Source organism: Aedes albopictus, chromosome 1 (genome assembly GCF_035046485.1).
Source record: "Aedes albopictus strain Foshan chromosome 1, AalbF5, whole genome shotgun sequence".
NCBI classification, from domain to species: domain Eukaryota; kingdom Metazoa; phylum Arthropoda; class Insecta; order Diptera; family Culicidae; genus Aedes; species Aedes albopictus.
Genome location: NC_085136.1, coordinates 137,980,177 through 137,986,855, shown reverse-complemented (window position 1 = coordinate 137,986,855; position 6,679 = coordinate 137,980,177).

The following is a 6,679-nucleotide window of genomic DNA, read 5'->3' as shown; positions in this document are numbered from 1 at the left end:
AATTGAAAGTGCATCCAAAGGCAGACTCATTAGGATATAAGCAAAACCGGCTAATGAGATCCACAGATCCCCTTTGGCATGTAGATTGCCCGGGGTAGGTGAAAGTTTCCAGCATTTTTGCTCAGCAATGCCGAACTAACCAACACAGTCTTTAGTAACAACGGTTGTCGGCCTACTAGCGTTGGGCAATTTTAAATCGATGTTTGCAACATCGAAGTTTTTGTTTCGATTAATCGTTTTTTTTAATCAATGTTGAAGCCCCACAAAATCTACCGAATCGATTTTTTACATTCGATTTTTCTTTCGAATCAAAAATTTAAAATTTTATTTTTCTTCAGAATTCATTGTCTCAATCACAGATAACAGATGTTTATGCTAGTACAATTTTTTCGCAGAATCCTGTGTAAATGTTTAAAACGATATACGTTGGTTCACTACCGCCATCTACTCAACTGATTGCGACATTACATCTAACTTGAATGCAAAAATAGTTCAAAGTTCCACTTTCATTCAAGATCGAATACAATCTTGAATGTAAAATTGCGTAGTGCATGCAATCTTGAAAGCGATCACTGACTATCGATCACTGCGCCATCTCTAAATGATTGCCACATGAGTTTCAGCTGCTCGTTACATACAAAATGGCTGTTGAGCATTTTTACACACATTGTCAATATAAGCATAAACGTCTGTTATCTGTGTCTCAATGTTATATCAATTTTCGACACAGAGTCTTGGAGGGGGCAAAGGGGGGGGGGGGGGGGGGGTGTTCTGATTTGAGATGAGATTTTGATTTTGAGATTTTGAGGAATCAAAATGACTGTTTTAGATTTGTTTCTAGTTTCGTAAACTATATGAGTATGAGCAATTCCTCCAGGATTTTTTCCATAGAGTGATGGAAGTGCAGTGATGCAGTGATTCCATCTGAATTCCTCCAGAGATTCCTTTAGGAATTCATCTATGGCTTCCACAAGACATTTCTTCGGGAATTTGTCCTGGGATATCTTTAAAAGTTCCCCAGTGATTGTTCAAGTGCTGTTTTCGAGGTTTCCTCCAGGAATTTCTCCAGAGATCCTCTAAGGTATTTCTGCAGATATTCCTTCAGAGATTTCTTCAGAGGATGGCTCAATAATTCCATTCCAAATCGAAATATTTCTGCAGGTATGTCTTTCAGATATTCTTTCAGAAGATTTCTCTAGAGGTTATTCAAAAATGAATCCTGGAATATCTTAAAAAATCCATTGAGAGTCCATCCAAGTATTCTTTCGATAATTTGTCCATAAATTACTGCAGACACGGATTTCTTCAAATTTTTATCCAGGGATTCTTACAGAGATTCTACCAGGAATTCGCTAAGAAAGGTCTCGTGAGGTTCCCTAAGGCTAAGGAATTCCGCATGGGATTGCTTCCGGAATTCATCATGGGGTTTCCTCACATTTTTTTCCTAGGTTCCTCCAGGGATTCACCTGAGAATTCCTACTGTGATTCTTTCGGGAACAACTTCCAGGATTATTTTGAAAATGCCACCAAGAACTCTCTTTGGGATTCCTTCCTGAATGAAGATTTCCTTAGGAATTCGTCTTGGGATTGCTTTCAAGCTTCCTCCTGGGGTTTCTTCAGGAACTCCTCCAGGGATTCCTTCAGGGATTGCTCCAAAAGTTCCACTGCGTACTCTTTTTGAAATCCCTTCAGGATTTCCTCTGTAATTTCAGTGATTTCTTCAGTACTTCTTCCTGGGATTTCTTCAGAAACTCCTCCTAGAATTCCGTAAGAAATTGATCCTTGGATTTCTTCAGGAATTCTTCCTGGGATTCCTCCAAGAATTCCACAAGGGATTTCTCCAGGATTCCTTCAAGAATTCCTCAAGGGATTTCTCCATGATTCCTCTGAGAATTCCTACATGGATTCTCTAGAAATTCTTACAGGGATTCGTCCAGGAATTACTCAAGCAATTTCTTTAGAGATTCCTCCATAAATTTTTCCAGAGATTCCTACGGGTATTCCTCTTGAGAATTCCTCAAGGAATTCCTCTAGAGATTCCTCCAGGAATTCCTCCTGAAAGTGCTCCATTAGTTCTTCAAGGAAATTCTCCAAGATTTTTTCCAGGGACTTCTCTAAGGATTCCTCCATTGATTCACCAAGAAATATATGCAGGGATTCTTCCAGGAGTTCCTCTAGAAATTTCTTAAGGAATTTCTTTAGAGATTCGTCTAGGAATTCCTACAGGCAAGTCTCCAGGAATTTCTCCAGGGATTCCACAAAGCATACCTTCAGGAATTCCTCTTGGGATTGCTCTAAGCCTCCAGGAAATGCTTTAGAAATACCTCCACAAAGCTCCAAAATACCTACGGCAATTTCTCCAGAAATTTCTTCAAAAAAATCCTCTAGGAATTCCTTCAGAAATTTCCTCAGGATTGCTTCCCGGAGGTTATCCACGAATTATTCCAAGAGTTTCTCCAGCAATTCCTGCATAAATTCCTTCTGAGATTCTTTTAGGAATTCCTTCAAAGATTTGATCAGGAATCCTCCTGGAAATTCTCCAGGAATTCCTTCAGAAATTCTCCCAGGAAATGCTCCCGGAATTTATCCAGGAATTATTTCAGGCATTCCTCCAGATATTCTTCCAGGATTTCATGCAGGCATTTCTCCAGGGACTCCTCTGGGAATTCCACCAAGAATTTCTCCAGGGACTACCCCAGGTATTTCTTCAGGAATTGATCCAGAAATTCCTCCAGGAATTTTGGAAATTCCTAAAGCAATCTCTTCAGGGAATCCTCCATGGATTCCTTCAGAAATTCTTTCTGGAATTCATTCCAGGGTTTCGTGCAGGAATTCCTCTGGGAACTTCTTTAGGATTTTTTTCCAGCGACTCCTCTTAGGATTTATCCATAGATTCCTCCAGAAATTGCTCCGACGATTCCTCCAGAAATTCCTCCAAGAATTCCTCCAGAAATAGTTCTCGGGGAATTCCTCTAGGAATTTCTTCAGAAATTTCTCCAGGGATTCCTCCAAGAATTCCTCTAAAGTTTACTCCAGGGAATCAGGTATTTCTTCAAGAATACCTCTAGGAGTTTTTCCAGGAGTTCCACCTGGGATGCTGCCAGGAATTTGTCCAGGGAATCCTCAAGGCATTCCTGAGGTTCCTCTAGAAATTGCTTCAGGGATTCCTCCAGAGATTTTTTTAAAAGTCCTCCAGGAGTTCTTCCAAGAATTTCTCCAGAAATTTCTCTAAAGATTCCTCCAGAAATTCCTCAAGATATTTTTTCTCCAAGGATTCCTCCCAGATTTCATCTAAGGAATCCTCTAGGTTATAGGAGTTCATCCAGGGATTTCCTCAAGATCTCTTCCAGAATATGCTCCAGGCATTCATTCAACAATTTCACCAGGGAGTCCTCCAGGAAATTTTCATGGAATTCCTCCAGGGATTACTTCAGGGTTTCCTTCGGGTATTCCTGCAGGAGTTCTCCAATTGGATTCATCCAGGAATTCCTTCAGAGACGGTTCGATGTACAATTTTGATATTAAATTTACAGGTATTCTTCGATATAACGTACAAAAAAGTTTTTTCTTTGTACGTTATATCGAAGTGTACGTTATATCGAAGCAGAGAAAATTTTTATATTTTTTATGGTAGTATTGATGTATTCGACGTGAAATTAATCCCAAATAATGATTTCGGCGAAATTCACAAAACCAATAATGAAAAACTTGAGTTTTCACGAAAAAGTCATTTCGTTTTTTGTGCTTCGATATAACGTACATTTTGCTTCGATATAACGTAGGGTATTTTAACTAATAGTGGACCCCTTAGTAGCTGAAAATTGCTCTGATCGTTAAAACAGTATGATATTCCAATTAAATTGCCCCTGTCAACGTTTGCACAGCAAGTTCTATGTCTTTCCTGCACATTGCACACAAAAACCTTACCAAACCACCCTATACTTCCCATAAAATAATCATTTCAAATCTGGCTCAAATTATCCTATAGTGGTCCCCCCGGGGTCCACTATAGGATTGTTGGGGTCCACTATAGGATAAATCGTATTCTCTTAGACGATGCCCACCAATGCGTGAGTAAACCCAAATTGGCAACCGCCTTCATAACGCACGAACCCCACCAACCGTTGCCAAATCGGTTTCAAAATGGCAACCTACCTACCCGGTGAACAGTGGATTCATATATTCAGCAACCAGATCCAACCGTTGCTATAGTGGTTGATATCACTTTCTTCATGATTTCAATCTGACTAACAAACAAAACAAGACAACTTTCTACAAGTAAAATAGAAAAAAGTGATTATCTTTGATAATTTTTGAAACTGTTGTTCTCTCATGCATTTAAGATTGTGTTTGTCACAAATGGACACATATTAAAGAAAAAGCTGAAGGCGAAACTGGAAGCATTTCGTCACTTTTTGGTTTTTGATTTTTTATTAAATGACGAAGCAATATTTTCAAAATCGGTTTTCGTACACATGTAGAGTATGGATCAAGGTATCTTCTGATTTTTTTGTGGTAGAACATATTTTTCGTTTTTGTAGAAACCATTTTTGAACCAAATTTCACAAAAAAATGCTTCCAGTTTCGCCTTACTGCTAGGTGAGGTTTCATGTGTCGATAGATTTGATTGTCCAAACGAACCGAAGAACGGTGAATTTTTATAACTGAATATTCGAAAACTTCCTTGAAATTTCCAATGGGAACGTGCAAATGGCTTCGGGAATCCGCAACCCGTTAACCATGTTAAAACGGAGACAATAGTGAACCCCCTTGGATTTAACCAATAGTGGTCCCCCAGATTTGTTTACATTTACAAATTTGTTCAAAAAATCAAATTATTGCTTTCCAGCGTAGCTCCACCACTTGTAACTACTGGCTAGGAACATGATCCATCGTCTCCCGGTGGAAGTTCACCGGTAAAAACAGATTTAAGCAGGAAAATTAGGAAAAATATAAGGGGGTTCACTATAGGTAAGGGGTCCACTATTGGCTTAAATACCCTACACTAAATGTTTCCCCAAATTGCGCTAATTCTGGGTAACAAGGCAACAAAACATTGATTTGACTGATTTCGTAGTTTATCTAAGGATTATTCCTGGGAAAAATAAAAATATTTAATGTTGTACGTTATATCGAAGCAACATGTACGTTATATCGAATACGCTATATCGAGGGTACGTTATATCGAAGATTACCTGTATTTAGACAAATAAAACATTCCATTAACTTGTACTCAACCCGGGTAGACGAGAATATATATCATATCTCAAATCGAACACTTTTTGCTGTCTTAGCTCGATGTGATTTTAACCCTAAAAGGGATACCTGGGGTCCATTGGACCCCAGGCGCCTTTCAGAGCTCGTCTTTGATGGAACACACTCAGCGAGGTGACGAAACTGAGGCCATTAAGGTATCCCTTTTAGGGTTAATGAGTTATTTAAAATTCTAATGAATATCGCACGAATAGCTCAAAGTGATATGACATCAGTTTTTGTTCTTGTCGAAATAGCTGAAAATTTCTACATAAGAACAAGTTCAGCTCTTCTGCACGAAATGGAACACATACACCCATAGAGATGGCTCAATGTTAGTGAAATGCCTTGTGCCCCTTTCTGAGCTGTGGAATTGAAGAACCGCATGCTCTTATTCCCATGTTATTTACAACAGCGAGCCACAGTTGAGTGGTAAGCATCGCCGTCTGTAAATCCTAAGGTCGTAGGTTCGATGCTGGATGCTGCTATTTTTTATTTTTTTTTCTAGAAAAAAAGTGACAAATCTTGTCTGCTATTGTTTTGATCTTGTAATATCTTAATGAGCTATTATCACAGAGAACAGACATCCAGGCTAGAACAAATTTCATTCGGAAGGTTGTGTAAGGATTTGAATCTTTACTTGAGTAAGGTTGCAAACCAATACACGATGACAACACTAACGCCACCAAACACCATATTTCCACAGTCAGTGGTGAATTGAAACATTTCAAGTGGTGAACAAAATTAGTATGGGAAATTAACCGATTGCAGCGCCACGCTATTGCCACTTGTGTTGCCGATTTCAAATGACCGTTAAATTTCTTACACAGTTTCGGAACTGGACTTGGATGTCTGTTCTCTGTGCTATTATTGAGTAGTTCACCATATTAGATTATTTCTGTTCTTTTACCTCTTATATCAATCAAACCAATATCAGTTTTTGCTCTTCAGTAAGGACTGTTCAATTTATAAAACGGACAACTTGCTTGTGCGATATCTTTTTTATTTTTCAATAAAATCATTATCAATTTTTTGCGTAACTTTCTATAGCTATTCTCAAATGTAGGAAAAATATAACATTAACCAAATTGTTCTTTATTGTGTAACTAAAGCGGTTTTCGTAAAACATCAATAAAAACCCATTTCTCAAAATTCGACATAACTTTCCACATACTTAACATGCACATTTTCATGAAATTTTTAATGTATTGGAATCTTATACTATTCTACTGAAGGTAAAGCTCAATAGTTGGTCAATAATAATGCACCAAGCAGTCTCCAGCATGATATAGTAAGTTGCCTTGTTTTCATAGAATTTATTAAAAAATGTTCATTCAAGTCCTGTGTTGCAATAGCATCACGGATTCGGCTAAAAATTTATCCAGAGTAATAGAATATTGCTCTCTGAATGATACAGAAGAGAAAT